The sequence below is a fragment of the Mauremys mutica genome, unplaced genomic scaffold, assembly GCF_020497125.1.
Source record: "Mauremys mutica isolate MM-2020 ecotype Southern unplaced genomic scaffold, ASM2049712v1 Super-Scaffold_100095, whole genome shotgun sequence".
NCBI lineage: Eukaryota > Metazoa > Chordata > Testudines > Geoemydidae > Mauremys > Mauremys mutica.
In genome coordinates, this window is record NW_025423264.1 from 1,354,366 (window position 1) to 1,367,809 (window position 13,444).

Sequence of the window (13,444 nt, forward strand, 5' to 3'; positions counted from 1 at the left end):
ATGTATCCTGCGTCCCCAATTATCCCCTAACAGATACATGTACAGGTTCTACAGGTCAACCAAATGACGTAGACGAACGTAGGCTAAGTTGTTTGTTACTGATTATAAAAAGGCCCGTTCGGGCTTGTGGGGTGTGTCTCTTTCTCTGGCACTAGCCGAGAGGAGAACACCCGCTCAGCTGACCGATCAATAAAGGGTGTGGTACTCGTCTTCCTGTCTCCATGCCTCCTTGGGGTAATTAGGTAAGCTCCAGGGGGAAATGAGCCCTTTTGGCTAACAGTCAGAACCATCCCAAGCCAGCTGCACTCGCCTCAGAAAGACAGTGTCCCCTGCTGGGTGTAAATCACTGACCTCCCTCCTCTCTGAGCACTGACTGCCCCTCTGTTTCCTTGCCTCTCAGTCTGTGCAGATGGGACCTTTCCCTCCAGTGCTGGAGGATTCACACTTCTCATCTACCCTTGTCCCAAGCAGCACAGCGGGTGGGAATCTTACATGTACCAAGGTGACTTAGGAGCAGAACCCCCACCCCCCCAGACCTTTCATGCAATTGGCACTTGCCCCTCACTGAGCAGGATTGAAACTGGTGCAGGGAGACTGCTGGGCCACATCCCCTCTGGGCGTGAGCAAAGCAGCAGGGTGAAAAAATCAACCTGGAGATGGTGGGGATTGAACCCAGGACCTCATACATGCAAAGCATGTGCTCTACCATTGAGCTACATCCCCAGATAATCTTTGCTTGCTATGGGTTACACCAGGGGTAGGCAACCTATGGCACGTGTGCCGAAGGTGGCACACGAGCTGATTTTCAGTGGCACTCACACTGCCCAGGTCCTGGCCACCAGTCTTGGGGGCTCTGCATTTTAATTTAATTTTAAATTAAGCTTCTTAAACATTTTAAAAAACCTTATTTACTTTACATACAACAATAGTTGGTTATATATTATAGACTTATAGAAAGAGACCTTCTAAAAACATTAAAATGTATTACTGGCATGCGGAACCTTGAATTGGAGTGAATAAATGAAGACTCGGCACAGCACTTCTGAAAGGTTACTGACCCCTGGGTTACACTCAGAGCCCTCTTGTTTCCAGAGCATCCAGTGGCCTAAGAGCAGCATGGGGGACACATACCCTACTCTGAGGGCCAAACTTGCTGTCCTGGAGATTGCTGGTTCTTAGGGTCACTTTGCAGCAGGGCCAGATTTGATGTGTGGGGCAGAGAGAGTGGGTGCCCTGGACTCAGGGTGCAGAGATACAATCAGGCCTCTCCCCTGCATTGGGTGAGGGGTGCTGCCACCCCCTACTGGAAGGTAATGGGAGGGGAGGGGCGCTGTGAGTCACTCAACACCTGACCCCGGTGGCAGAAGTGCTGTGGGGAGCTCCAGGTGTGTCTAGGATCTGCTTTTTCCACCTGCCTGTGAAGTCCAGCTTTCCCCAGCACATTCACTGCGGTGCAATTGGGTCACTGTTTCCATGGCTGAACAGCAAAGAATCACTCCCAGTTTCCCTTCTATCAGCAGCAGGATTAGCCTGTGTCAGTGATTAATGAGGTGGATCTAGTTGTAGATTGTTATTCATTCCCCACCTTGACAATTCACACCGTCCCTTTCCCATGCAGATTCCCAGCAGCTCAGTGATCCTGGTAGCAGGGGTTGGGGCCTGAGATTTTCAGGGTCCTTTTTCCCCTCCACCTGCAGTGAACTCAGCTTTTCCCCCATCCCAGACAATCCATGAAAGATTGGGGCATAAAGAAAGAGGGGAGGGAACATCTCACGGCCAGGGCTGGATGTGCCCAGGGCCCCCTGCTTGTCCATTGTTTCCCTTGAATTTGGCCCCCTGCTTTGCACAAGGGACAGAGAAAGATCTCACTGTTCCTGTGTCTGTGCAAAGAAAATTGTGCTTCCCTAGGAAAGAGAGGCGGGAAATGGCCCCATGGAGGGCCAATTTCCTCGGAAGTAAGAGCAAAGGACTCAGGCTGAGAACTGATTTAACCCCACTCATCTGGGATTTAACAAATTCTCTTCCATGGAGCAGGGCCACTTCCAGTGTTTTTGCCACCCCAAGTGGAAAAAAAAATAAAAAAGCTGCAGCTCTACCTCTGCCGCTTTTGGCCTCAAGTCCTTCGCTCTGAGAGGGACGAATTGCTGCTGAAGCCTCCCCTTTCCATTGACTGCCCCAGGGACCTGCTTGCTGCACTGGTGCCTGGAACCAGCCCTGCCATGGAGACACTGGGAAGAAAGGGGAATCAGGAAAATACCATGGATTTGTTTATGTTGTAAGTGAAAAACTGAAGCAGTTTTGGTTTAAAGTCACTTTTCCCTCACTGGGAATTGAACCCAGGCCGTGGCAATGAAAATGCCAAATCCTAACCACTAGACCACCAGGGAGGTGATAATGTTATTTTTCTTCTCATTTATGTTACACTTTCTTAGGCTACTTTCTATCCACTTTCTGAAGTTGCTCATTGTCCATTCCCTGAGGGGCTAAGAGCAGAAAGCGCAGGAATCCCTGTACTCAGGGTCACAACCTCAGCCCAACCCAAGACACTGAAACAAACACAAATCATGCTTCAGCTTCCTCCAGCAGGATCACAGAGACACACAAAGAAAACCCAGCAGGAACAATCCTCCTCTGCCTTCATTTACCCCATCACAACCCTCTCAGCAGCCCACTCTTGCGGGAAGGACACTGAGCTGATAGGAGCTCTAGCATAGAGACCAAGGGAGGGGTGTTGCACCCTCTCAGTGGGAGCTGATCACATTCTGACTCTGAAGGAGGAGGGAAAGGCCATGGCCACATGATGGAGCCAGTATGTACCACAACATGGTTCTTCTGTGTGGGATGACTCTGAACACTGACTGATCTCCACTCCCTTGGATTTGAAGCGATGTTTACTTTTGCACTTGGGAACCTATAAGGCTGAAGCAATGTTATGGATGGTGACACTATGATTAAAGGGTTATTTAATATTGTAGAAATTGTTAAAAACACTTAGCTTAAACTGGAACTGCCTGTTATTAAAGGCTGGTTTCCCCACGTCAGTTCCATAAGCTCTGCTAGAAACACCCTGGCTTCTCTCCTGCCTTGGTGGAAACTGGAGGGAATCGTCCCCTGCTGCCCTTGGCTCCAGGCTGGTTTTTCTGGGGAGAGGACGTGGAATTGATTTGTTTGCTGTTGAGAAGGGAGCCGGGCCAGTTCTCAGGGAACGAGAACTCCCAGCATCTTCCCAGCCCAGCCCAGGCTGCTGCCCTGTCCCAGCCTCTGTTCCCCTGGGGGCCCTGCGTGTTTAACTCTAGAGCAGGCCGGGAGCAGCAGCTGAGGCAGAGGACAGCCTGGGCCGGGCAGATAAGAAGGAGTTTAGCAAGCAAAAAAGGTAAAATGGCAGGGGAGTATCACCTTGGACTCGACGGTATTTCTCCATTGGTCTGTCTGCTTTGGGGCAGGGACAATAACACGTCCTGCTGCTTTCGTTATTTCAAAGGACGGTTTAGGATTTTCAGTCTCACACACGGTGCACAAAGCAGGACTCAACCTTTGGCGTAAACTAAACAAGCTGCTCACAGATTCTGGCAGCCACAATGAGCATTTGGGTGAGAGCTCAGACCTGCCCCTGTCCCATAGGGAGGGTGTCATCTGTGTGGGGACTGGACCACTGACCTACCTGCTCCTAACTGCCAAACGTTCAGTAACTCTATTATCAGTGCCTGTGAGTGTTATTTAAACCATAAGAAAAACCACACTGGGCTAGACCAAAGGCCCATCTAGCTCTGAATCTTGTCTTCTGACAGTAGCCAATCGCAGGTGCCCCAACAACCAGGCACCACTGGGAGTTGAACCCAGGATCTCCTGTTTACAAAACAGATGCTTTAAGCCAGCTAAGCCATGGTGCCTGTGGGTAGCTATAACACACTGTCTGCCCACACCTGACTCCCTGCCATCACCACTGGGGCCTGACAAGTGTTGCTCGTGTTTGGATTGTGTAAAGCAGAGGAGCAGGTGAAGTTTTACTCCTAAGGTTGGTGTGTGATTCTTTGCACAGGTCTATGCTGCAAAATTAGGTCGGTTTAACTACATTACTCAGGGGTGTAAAAAAATGTAACACCCCCCCCCCCCAGCAATGCAATTCTATCAACCTAACCCATGTGCAGATAGTGCTGTGTCAACAGGAGGGCTTCTTCCATCAACAGAGCTTGGGGAGGGACTTGGTTAGTGAAGACCCAGAGAACAGGTGGCCCATGACTCTTGCATGTGGGGAGGCTGGGCATGAGCTCTGGAAGCTCCCTAGAAGTTAGTCCACTTCTTGCTCGCTCCTCTCCTCCCTCCTCCTTACCTGCTGCTCGTGCCTCTACACCCTCTACCCCAAGGTCTGCCCACCACCCACACCTCTCTGCCCCTCCCCTGAGACCCGCCCTGCCCACCACCCCCACCTCTCTGCCCCTCCCCTGAGACCTGCCCTGCCCACCACCCACACCTCTCTGCCCCATCCGTGACACCCATCCTGCCTGCCACCCACACCTCTCTGTCCCCTCCCCTGCCCAGCCCAGCCCAGCCCAGCCCACCCCACCCCACCGCTTGCACCTCTCTGCTCCCCCCCTGAGACCCGCTGTGCCCACCTCTTTCTTCATGCTGCTGTTGTTATTCCATGAATCATCAAGGATGGAATAAAAAGTTGAGTTTACTCCAGGGTGAGGAAAGAAAAGAGCCACCAACCCCCTGGCAAAGCTCAGTGCCCCAGAGAAAACCTGCCCCCTGCTATCGCAATCACTGATGTGCTGGGGATATGGCGGGAAAGGGACTGTCTGAATTAAGGCAGCCCCAGAGGATGGGGGGAGCTGGGGGGGAGTACTGGGGGCTGGCAGGGAAGTGACTCTGCACAAGCGGCCCCTCCTCAGCCCATCTCTGCCCCCCTGTGTCTGTGGCTCCCAGCGCTGCTGGCCCCACTGACAACTCCCCTTTCCCCCCCTGGCTCTGGCTCCCCTCAGGAGCGGCCGATCCAGCTCCAGGAGCACACGGGCCCCCTGGGAACGGGACAGGGGTCAAGTGTCCCAGCCAGAGGGGGAAGGGAGCAGCCCAGGAGTTCTCAGACGGGGGGTTACAGCCCCTCGTGGGGGGGGTGAGGTTATTATGTGGGGGTCACAAACCGCCCAGCTCTGCAGGCAGCAGCAGTGAGGGTGGCAATGGAGCAAAGTCTGCTGTGAAAAGTGATATTGACAAATGTCTTCACACCCCCAGTGTTCAACAGTAACTATTTAAAAACCCTTTTCTGCTTATAACAATAATTCAATCGACGTGTGTTCTAGGCTGAATTTAAAAGTAGGGAGAAAAGTTAAACTCATTTGAAAGAATTGGGTTATAAATTAAGCATTTCAAATAACATTAAATATGAAAAAATGTGTTTTGAATTGATGTTGGAGGGTCGCACTCGGCACCTTGCTTTGTGCAAGGGGTCACCAGTTCCAAAAGTTTGAGCCCCACTGGGTTACACAGGGAAAGAGCAAAGAGAGACCCTGAAACAGGCCTGCAGGGGAAACCCCCGGGGAGAGGGGTTCCCAGCTCACACATCTTCCCCGCTCCAGTTCCTGCCCCGTCCCTGGGCTGTAGCTCCAGTGCCGAGGCCATCACAGATCCCCTCTCTGCCCAGGGGCTTGCACAGGTAGTTCCTTCTGCCAGGCCTCTGCCTCACTGAATAATTGTATAAATTCACTGGTGCTCCTCCCCTCCCCCCTGCTTCTTCCTGTGACCCTTCTGCCAGTTGGAGGTGGCAGCAACATGGGCCAGGTTCAATATCTTGGGGATCCTTTTTAACAACACAACACAGAACCCGCTCGAGCCCCCACCCAGTAACCTGGGACAATCCCACACCACCCCTGGGTGTCTCTAGGGGCAATACTTCATCTCGCCAGCACCGAGTCTGAGGCCGTGTCTACACTACCAATGCCAACAAGGGGTTCCACTCAACAACGATTCACAGCAGTGCGGCCCGACACACGGTCATTTTCATCCTCTGAGTCAGGAAACCCACAAAAGCCTCTTCTTTTGTACTGGGGCAGGCAAAAATAAGGGGACACTAAATTATTCTGATTGCTAAAAGCAGGTTTAGGGGGTTGTGTATTTTTGAAAAACAAAATCAATACTGATCCTTCTAACTAGCAGCATGAGATAAAGAAAAGAACCCGGACAAACCTTGTCAGTAACGGCTAATGTCCTAACTGGGAAATCAGCAGCGGTTTGTAGCTGGGGGAGCGAACTGTCTGAATGTGTGTGACCCGACCCCAGCCCCCAGCCCCACATAGCAGCAGGACTTGGCACTCTCTGTGCATTGGTGTGGTGGCTCAGTGGTTAACCAAGCGGTGACAATCCAAGGAGGTTCCCTGAGTCGGTTTCACTCCTGAGGAGATTCTGCACCAAAAAATAAAAATTCTGTGCACAATATTTTCAAATTCTGCAAATTTTATTTGCCAATAAATAAATGTGGAGGCTCCAGCATGGTAGAGGGGAGCAGAGGCTCCTGAAAGCACAGAGGTGGGAGATCACCTTGCAGCCCCCTCTCTTCTCCAGGGAAACAGACTTGGTGGTGAGGCTGCACCTCTCTGCCGCCTACTCCAGGAGCCCCAAAAAGACTCCCCAGAACTGCTCATGAGGGGTGCATGACCACTCCTGTGGCTTCCCTATCAGAAAGTCAGATCAGCTGGCCTTGGGTGATTTGAAAGGCCCTGGGGGCTCCTGCCACTACTACCGGCAGCACCGTGGGGCTAAAGCGGATTCCTGCCCACCCTCGCTCTGCACGGCGCACCACTCCCAGAAGCACCTGGCACATCCCTGTGGGGTGTGTCTCTCACACGCTGCCCCTGCCCCAAGCACCAACTCTGCCATTGGAACTGCAGCAATGGGAGCTGCAGAGGTGGTGCCTGTGGGCAGTGGCCCCAGGAGATCCCCCCCGGCCTCCTCCATGTAGAAGTTGCTGCCAGATGTGGGTGCGGGTCACTTTCAGGAGCTGCCCAAGATAAGTGCCACACCCCAACACTCTGCCCCAGCCCAGATCCTGCACCCTGCACGCACCCAAACTCCCTCCCAGAGCCTGCCACTGCCTCCCCTGCCCATCCCAGAACCTGCCCCTCATGTCCCCAAACTCCCTCCCAGAGCCTTAGGCAGAGGTGGGGTGGGAGGGGGAGGGGGAGGACTTGGACCCGTTCTGGGGATGACCAAAAGTTATATAAACCTGGCAGCCCTGAGCTGGAGCCCTAGTCACTACCCATCTCTTGCCCTCCAGGAGGGGACTCTGTGGGGCAGGGCTCTGCTGGGGCTTTATTCCTTCCTTTAATCACGGTGGAAGGGTGAACAGGGAGAGAATTTGTTCTTCTTTTCTCTGCAGAACACACGCAGGGAACTGGGTTATTGCCAGGAATAAAACCCGAGCTATCAGAGGATGGTTTCAATCCATCGACCTCTGGGTTATGGGCCCAGCATGCTCCCGCTGTGCCACTCTGCGGTGGGGGAGAGGGGGCTTCCTGCAGGATGTAGTCACAGTGCAGCTCCCGAGCTGTGCCCTGGCGAGCTGTGCCCAGGGGATTTAGACGCTTTAGCAGCAGGTGATTGACACGTGCTGGGTCCCACCCCCAGCGCTGAACTGACCCGCGCTCGCTGCATTCTCCGCCGGGGGCTCCTTGGTCTGATGGTTCAGCAGCACCAGCCCCGCCCCCGCTTTTCCCCTGGGCAGACCCGGCCCCTCTCCTGCCCCCTCCGGGCTGAGGCGGGTCCCGCTTCCCCACGGGTCCCAACCCCCCTGCGAGGGGCCGGGGGCGGGGCCAGGCCCGGGGAGGAGCCGCTCCTTCCTGCCCCCCCGCGTCCCGTCCCCCGCCCCCGCCCCTGTGTGCGGCAGCGGGGCCACGGCCCGGGCCGGGAGCGCAGCGCGGAGGCTGCTCCAGCCCTGCAGCCCGCGGGGCGGCGCAGTGGGGCCGGGAGGGGGGCGGGGACACGCGTGGGGCGGACACGCTCCTGCCGGGAGGGGCCGGGGCCGGGGGCTGCTCGGGGCCGGTTATTACGTGGGGGTCACGAGCCCCCCCCGGCTCTGCCGCTCCCCGGGAACAGGCGGGGGGGGGGGGGGGCTGAGAGGCACCGGCTGGGAGAGGGGGCGGGGCCGGGGGAAGGAGGAGCAGTGGGGGGAGGGTCAGGCTGGCCACGGGGACCTCCCGTACCTGGGCTGGGGAGGGCGGAAGCGCCCCCGGGGCAGGCTGGGAAATGTAGTTCCTCACGCTCCCTGGACAGGAAGTGACGTTGGCGAGGGAGGCGGAGCCGGTCTGGGAACGCGCGCGGGGCCGTTGGAGCCTCTCCCGGAGCCAGAGAAGAGTTTTGTGTCTCCCGGCTCTGGGCATGCGCAGATCGGGGGCGGGGCGGAGTGTGATCAGCTGCTGGGTGAGCGCCGCGCGCTGCTCCATTGTGAGCTGGGAGCCCGGGCGGGGCAGCGGGGGGGGGGGTCCCGGGGCCCATTAACCCCCCCCGGGGGGAAGTGTCGGTGCAGCCCCGACAGGGCCGGGGGGGGGGGGAAGCCGGGGCCCCCCCCCCCCGAGGAGCGGGGAGAGAAAGGGGGGGCTGAGATCCCCTCGGATTTACCGCTGGCCCCCCCGTGGGGACCCCCCGCCCCCTTTCTCCCTAGAGAGCCACGAGCAGCCCCCAGGGTGACCCCCCTCCCCCAACCCCTGAGAAGTTCCCTGCCCCCCCCCCCCGATTGTGCCCCATTTTCTCTCCCCTTCGCCAGTGTCCAGCTCTCCCTGGGGCTGGTGGGGGCCTTGGGGGTGTCTGGGGCCCCTGGCCAGGGACTCTGGGGACTGGGGGCCAGGGAAGATCTGGCAGGACCCTGGCTGGGGCTGTGGGGGTGTCTGGGGCCCCGGCTGTGGGGTCTGGGCTCTGGGTACTGGGGGGTGTCTGGGGGCTGCTGCTAACCCTGATCCTGCTCCCGGATCAGTTTGTGCCACAATCCTGGCTCCAAGCACGGCCAGGCAGCCCCCAGCCACGCCCACTCACCCTGGTAACTTTCTATCCACTTACCAAACACTGTCAGGTGAAATCACAGATTTTTCTTTTCTCCCCTCTTGAAAACTGCAGGAACTTCTGGTCCCGCAGGGAATATTCATGCTGCCTTCCCCATCCAGTCCTTGTCCTAGATCTGGGGGTTGCGGCAGGTGGGAAGGGGCTAGAAATGCCACACAATGGTCTCTTCCACAGCGTTCTGGACTCCTTCTTTCTGAAATCTGGTTTCATTGAGACCATTGTTAATCCAGAGTCACTGCATGGAAAGACAAGGAGTGACTCCAGATGGACAGTGGGGCAAACGAGATCAGCAATTCTCCCTGTGAGGAGGGGCTCTCATTAGCTGCTCTCCCCAGAGAGCTAAAGGAGGGATGCTGCTCAAACGCTCTGTCCCTCTCTGCTCGGGATACTGGGGTTCAGCTTCCTGGGTCAGACGCTGCAGCCTCCATTGTGATCTGGGAGACCAGGCTTAGCAGCTGCTGCTCCCCCAGCGGGGCTCTGTGCTGGGATGTGACCTTAATTAAAGCTGCTTCTCTGCCCGGCCCAGGGGATGACTTTCTCCAGCTGGTCCTAGCCCCTTGGGGCAGCCCTGGGCCCTGTTAATACAAATTCTACCACAGACTCCAGGTAACTGAAAGACCTCTGAGAAAGTGCTGGGGACTAGCAAGAAAGTGACTCTACACAAACAGCCTCTCCTCCCATTAGCAATTGCCAGGAGCAAATCCAGCCATGGGAGAGCAAAGCCCCCAGGAATGGGACTGTCTCAGCCAGAGGGACAGGGAGAGAGGACAGGGGAAGGAGAGACTGAAAGGGACAGTGGGAGAAATGAGTGGGGGGGAGAGATTTTCAGCTCTCTAGTCCACCCAGACACATGTATTGCAGCATCCCTGGGCAGAACCACTTTCCAGTGATCAAGAAAAGGCTCAGACATAGGAAAAGCCGGTTCTTGACTCCATATTCCCCCTGCTGGGGTGTGACTGCCGGGGGGTCAGTGTCCGAGGGAATCCCCCACAGTGACTCCTTTGGTTCTGCTCTTTTCTAGCCTTGTGTTCAGAGACTTTGTTATGGGATAGGGGAAGGGAGAAGGGAGGTTAAAAATCTCTCTGTGGGCTTAGCGCGGCAGGAGGGGCCAGCTCCACACTGTAATAAAGAGATTGAGCATTTTCCCAGGATGGCAGAATCTAGGATGGCTGTGTGCAGGGAAAGGGCCTGTGGGAATCGTCCTGTGAAATTAACTCAAGCCTGTTCTGTAACCCCCACAACTGCCCTTCTCACCCTCCCAGGCTGCAGAATGACGTCCATGTTTCACTCCAGCTCATCCCATCCTGCCATGGGACAGGGGAGAGAAATGGCTGCAGAGGAGCCTGTTCAGGTAGGGATTGTCTGGGGGTTGCTGGTGGGTTCCTGCAGGAGGGAGAGGGACAGCAAATACACCGGAGATGGGAAGATTTGCACAGTCTGGTTTGGAGGGGGTCAGGAAATGCACAGGGTGGGGAAGGGAGGAGGACAGCTTGTGACATTCCTGCTGGGAGTTGTTTAATGAGTGGCCCAGATTCTGGGAACAGACCCATGAGATTAGGAGGTGGAAATACCCCAATTTGTGAAACAGAAAATAACCCTCCTACATGGGGCTAGGAAAACTGACCAGACTCCCAGTGCTGGAGCCTGACCTGACTGACCAGCTGCTGTGAGATATGAAGGGGGCACCCACAAGTGAGGTTTAGGGGAGATTCCCCTCCCTTCATATCCAGCTCCTCACAATGGGGAGGGTGTTGGGCTTCCTATGAGGGAGCTCTCCCTGGTCCCTGCTAGGGGCTCCATCTCCTGTATCGGTTTGTGGCTAGTAGGTGTGTGATGGATCTGCTGGGAGAGAAAAGGGACTCTCTATTCGTCCCCTTAACCTGGTGTTTCCAGGATGCTCTGAGTGGGGTGGAGGTGGGACTCTGACTGTGATCCACCCAGAGCTTGCATTTGATTGGCTTCTCTCCCCCACAAATAGTGGGGCTGTGAGTGGGGCAGCAGGTACTGAGTGTTGGACTCTTGCTCTTTCAGGGGCCAGTGACCTTCAAGGAGGTGGCTGTGTATTTCTCCAGGGAAGAGTGGGCTCTGCTGGACCCTGCTCAGAGAGCCCTCTACAGAGACGTCATGCAGGAGAACTATGAGACTGTGACCTCGCTGGGTAAGGATTCCTGTCCCCTCAGTTCTTGGAAGGGGAAATGAAGAGATACGGTTCATGCCAGCCCCACAATGCTACCTCTGCTCTGTCCTGTCTGCATCACCCCAATATGCCAGTGACCCACACACTGCCACAGACCCTCCCCTGCTGCAGAACACAGGAGCAGTGTCACACAGTGTCAAATATCTCCTGTTTGCATAATTAAATTTCTTTGAGATGGGGTGACCACATCTGCATGCAGTGTTATGCTCCTACAAAGCACACGGGATCTTTATAGAGGAAGGTAAATACACAGCATTTATTGAGAATACAACAGTTAGCATATCGCGCGCTCACACACACACTCTCTCTCTCTCTCTCTCTCAGAGCTGTTCATAGTTACCAGTCTGTTGTAGCTCGAGTCAATCTAATGGCCAATTACACTGAGCACGAGTGTGGGGCTGGGCTCTTGTCGGTCGCAATCCAATGCTCCGAGAGTGTGGCAAGATGAACCCAAAGTCCCATGGCCAAGCACCCTGGTTCTTATAGGGTTTTTTCCTTTGTCGAAGTCTATGGATTTTGCTGTATCAGTTTGTGATCGGTTACTTCTTTACTGGTGTAAACATTCCAGTGCACCTCTGAGAGGGTCAGACTGTCCTTTGTTCTGATTTAATCAATTGTCCTCAGGGGTGCCAGCCTTTACCTCAGGGTCATCAATCTGCCCTTCATTATGGATGCGCGTTGATGATTCTTTGATGTTCTTTAAGTCTCTTGACTCCTTCTTCCTTGACTCTGGCTGTAACAATGGCCTTCACACCTTCTCTTTTCCTGATGCATACATCCTCATTCACACACACCCACTGAGAATACAAACAGTAGTGTTTTATATCGAGCAAAAAGGCATTGCAAATGAAACCTTGCCTTCAATGTTTCTCTAATCTACTTAACATAGACACAGTAGAGAATCCTGTCTCTTATTTACTAAACCTTAAAACAAAGACATGTAGATTTAACTAGAGTGCCTAATTTGTAATACATAGAGGAAACCATAGTAGACAGTGTAACTTATCCTAAAACAAAAGGTGACCATAATCAGTCCGAAGGATTGTTCTGGTCTGTCATTCCTTTCTGCTATTCAAACAGGGTGACTGACAGGATGAAATCAAATCATACATTAAATTCTCACAGTACATTATAAAATCCAGCTCCTACAGCCGTATTCGAGATGTGGGCGTACCATAGATTTGTATACAGGCAATATGATATTTTCAGTCTTTTCTATCCCTTGCTTAATGATTCCCAACATTCCGTTTGCTTTTTGACTGCTGCTGCACATTGAGTGGATGTTTTCAGAGAACTATCCATGACTCCAAGATCTCTCTCTGAAGTAGAAACAGCTAATTTAGACCTCATCATTTTATATGTCTAGTTGGGATTATGTTTTCCAATGGGCTGCACTATGTGCTATCCTGACATCTAGTACTGCTGAGATCCTGCATTCAGTAATATCCCTGCCCTTCCTGTTCCCTTTCTCCACTGAACCCCAACAGCCCATGGTTACTGTCCCCAGCTTCCCCAGGACTCTCTCATTGTCTCTGGACCTCTCCGTCAGCAAGAAGCAGTGCCAGGGAGACTTGCCCTCTCTCTGGAGTCTTGGATTTCTGGGACATGGATTTACTTTCTCTGTGTTTTGGGAGCCTCTTTGAAATTGAGTGTCTGACATTAAGCACAGTGCAACCTGGAGTGTTGAACAGCTGTGTCCCCTCAGTTTCCCAAGCTGGGGTGCCTTTTACACTGTTTTACTGTGAGAGCAGCCACTCCTGGGCAGTTAACACACAGTCTCCAGCATGTAACTCGCTCCCAGCTACACAGTATTGAGTGCTGCTAGTCAGCGACTCATGAGTTACAGCTCCCTGCAGCCAGGCCCATCTCCCTCTACAAACAGAGAGAGACTCTATCTGCCCCTGGCTTCTCTGCCTTTATAGGGCAGCTGAGTGTGTTTGGGGCGTGGCCCCAGCTGCAGCCACTTCCCCCAATCAGCCCAGCCTAAAAGCTGCTTTCTCCAGCCACAGCCCCCTCCCAGGGCTGTTTTTAACCCTTCAGGGCAGGAGCGGACGTCCACCCAGCTACATCCCAAATGCAGTTTCCAACACACTTTAATCCAAACACACTAGTTGGATAAAACAATAAAACAAAATTGTTAATTACCAAAAAAAAAAAGATTTTAAGTGACTACAGGTAATGAAGCATAAAAGTCAGAAT

General features: G+C 54.1%; 3 non-coding genes across 3 annotated transcripts; all 3 read right to left on the bottom strand.

Moving 5' to 3' along the window:
* Window positions 1-651: 651 nt before the first annotated feature.
* TRNAA-UGC lies at window positions 652-723 on the bottom strand. Its single transcript has one exon. It is a non-coding gene; the product is annotated as a tRNA-Ala (tRNA).
* A 1,592-nt stretch (window positions 724-2,315) lies between these two features.
* Window positions 2,316-2,387, bottom strand: TRNAE-UUC. The gene has a single exon. It is a non-coding gene; the product is annotated as a tRNA-Glu (tRNA).
* Window positions 2,388-3,815: 1,428 nt separating this feature from the next.
* TRNAT-UGU lies at window positions 3,816-3,890 on the bottom strand. The gene has a single exon. It is a non-coding gene; the product is annotated as a tRNA-Thr (tRNA).
* Between the last annotated feature and the right edge of the window lie 9,554 nt (window positions 3,891-13,444).